This window comes from Beta vulgaris, chromosome 6 (genome assembly GCF_026745355.1).
Source record: "Beta vulgaris subsp. vulgaris cultivar EL10 chromosome 6, EL10.2, whole genome shotgun sequence".
Taxonomy (NCBI): Eukaryota; Viridiplantae; Streptophyta; class Magnoliopsida; order Caryophyllales; family Amaranthaceae; genus Beta; species Beta vulgaris.
This window is the reverse complement of record NC_079207.1, coordinates 63,086,029-63,089,058: the sequence shown is the minus strand read 5'-3', so window position 1 is coordinate 63,089,058 and position 3,030 is coordinate 63,086,029.

Genomic DNA, 3,030 nt, shown 5'->3' with positions numbered 1-3,030 from the left:
GCTCTCTTTAGGGGCGTTTTACTTTATGTAATCCATGTATAATATTAAAATTAGAAATTGCATAGTATAGAATTTGATCTCATAACCTCAAGTTCATATACTAAAATTTTAACCACTAGATTAAGTTGTATTTAGTGTTAACATTTTAAAATACAATATTATTAACAAAAATTATTAAAGAATTTTTTTTTACCCGTGACATAGCTCAGGTCTGATAACTAGTTAAACAATACAATGAAGTCATTCTAAATTATTCTTCATTCTTTTAAAAGTAAGGTGATTAGAAAATCAACAAACTATTCTTGTGAGATTATCTTTCTGCATTATGGTAATAAACTATCACTTTCACTCCCTAATTTTGGCAAAAATGGGATCCCATCTGTAATTAGCAATTCTATTTGGGGAGTCAAAATATGGTAAGTGTCAAAGATGCTTTGACCAGAAATTTCCAGATTGAGAAATTGTATATGTAATGGAGCATTATGAATTAAACCAATTTCTATGTTTGGTGATAACAACTGTGCTGGATTGGGCTTACAATCAGAATCGTGTCGGCCACCAGCTAAAGTTCTTTTTTCTTCTTCTTAATTTTATTCGATTTGTATATCCTTCTGCCTTTGTGATCACTTGATCACTATATTAATTATTACCCCGTTGTAAATCTCACACCTTAACTACTCTTGTTTTCTTAATTAACATCACATACAAATTGCTATATCATTGGATAGGAAAAAAAAATACATGGTATTGGAGTTTTTGACAAAACTAATTAGTAATCCATTTGTTTTTTTAAAATGTTTACACTTCAACTCGAGAGAGAACCAACAAAACTTTATAAAAAAAAAATGAATTACAACAATGAATATTTGGTTTTCAAAAATGTAAAAGAAATATCAAAGTATTATAGAAGAGAGAAAAATAGGATAGGTGGGAAGGTTCTGGGTGAATTATAAAATGGGTGGAGTGTATGAGGTACACTAGTGTAAAAAGTTGATATGATAGATTACCATATAAGTCAAAAGTAAAAGTATACCAATTAAATAAAAATGGCCAAAAAAGCGAATCAATTAAAAAAAAATGGAGGTAGTATTATTTCCAAGTCATAGGCTATTCGTCCTAAAATAGTCTTAAACACTTTCTTTTTCAGTTTATACAAATTAGTTTGAACATTTTTATTGGCATGCTCCCACTATTACTAAGTTATTTCTTTTACATTTTTTGGCCCCACACTATACCCTTATCAATGAAAAGTTATCCAACTTTATCTCTCTTTCGATCAAAAAATTCTCGTCAACTCCTATCACATCTATTATAAATCTGAAAAAGAGACACAATTGGTCTAATTGTATTTTTATAAGGAAAAAAAACTTAGAATTGGTCTCTTTAATTCAGAGCCAACCTAAAATATTCTTGCGGATACGGTGGGTCTAATTCATGGCATTAGTAGTGGCATGGTTTTTAAGATGGTAGCTGGTGCGAAAGATTTGGCCTCTATTCGTTGAAGTCGAAAATTGTCGATCTAGCTAATAGATGCATATTGGTCTTTCGCAAGAAAATCGGTACAATTGTCTAGGATATTAAATTTGCACCAGTTGGACATATTTTGGTATTACTAGATGTCATAATGGTACCTAATTTAGTACAATTCAAACGCTCTCTGGTTCTCAACCTTGACAAATCGGTTCGCGGTAATTCAACATCAACAAGCATTATTTTCCGAGATGTAGCAGAGGAGCTTGTTACAGCCTCGACCCTCAACCTCGATTGCACACCAGTTTTCCTAGCCGAACACATCATCATTGAAGGAGACAATCTCATGGTCATCAATTCGGATATGTGAAAGACAATTGGGATCCCCATGGAGATTGCACACATCATCATGGTCATTTTAGCGCTTCTACGACATTTCTCTTCTTTGGATATCCACCACATCTTCCAGAGGCGAATGGAGCAGTAGATTGGATCGCTAATGTTGGTCATCTAGTAGATTCTCAGTTTTTAATAGAAGATTGTACGCATTCCACACTTCATAATATCCTTATAACAAATAAGGTAGGAGCTCCCCTCGTGCGGAGGGTCTCCTAACCTTCCTTTTTCTTATCTTTATAAAAAAAAAGTTAAACATACCACAAGTCATTAAAATTATTGGTACCATTAGAGTGATTTCCATTAAAATATTTTATATTATAAATATAAAACATTTAAGATATGATAGCACCAACACACATTTTTTTTATATCAAAGAACCAATTTTGGTACTCTACTAAACACTTTTCACTATCAAATAAAAGCATTTTCAGTGCCAATTATCCAACATGCAATTTTGTGGGAGTTCGTCGTTAGATGAGTATGTATACTAAAACATTTATTGTTAGACTCTCATTTTTGAGAAATTCAATACAATCCTAACACCTGAAAAATGATATTCACAAGAAACTGAAGAAAGTCCTAATAAGATAAAGAGTCGAGAAATTACTTCATCAAGTCTCGTAGGCCGTGGCCAAGTTAAATAATTTAGCTTGCCAAACAATTTATGCTCTTGTCTTCTCATGAATATTACATAAGCATGTTGTTAGATATACAAGGTTACGAGCTCAATAGTTCAACACGAGTAGTCAGTAGCGCCAGAAGATTCATTATGAATTCTGGAAATATTCAAGAGAGATTCGTATGCGGAGAAGAGCGAACACGTAGACTACATAACCGTGTAAAAGATGTGTTTTGATTGCGATTTATGTTGGATAATGAGAGTTTTCTGCAATTCTTTATTGCTTCTTTAATTTGTTATATACTAACCTCTGTTTCTAAATAAGTGCATCAGTTTCACTTTCACGCTTGCTAATGCACAACTTTTACCATTAATATATCTAATTATGTATTCGTAAAAGTATAAAAAGTTGATATCATGAAAATATTCATCGAAATAAATCCAACAACATTTTGTATGATCATTTTTGTTTTTATATATTAGTGAAAAAGTACGATCAAATGAAATGCATGAATAGTGCAAAGTTAAAATATTACACTTGA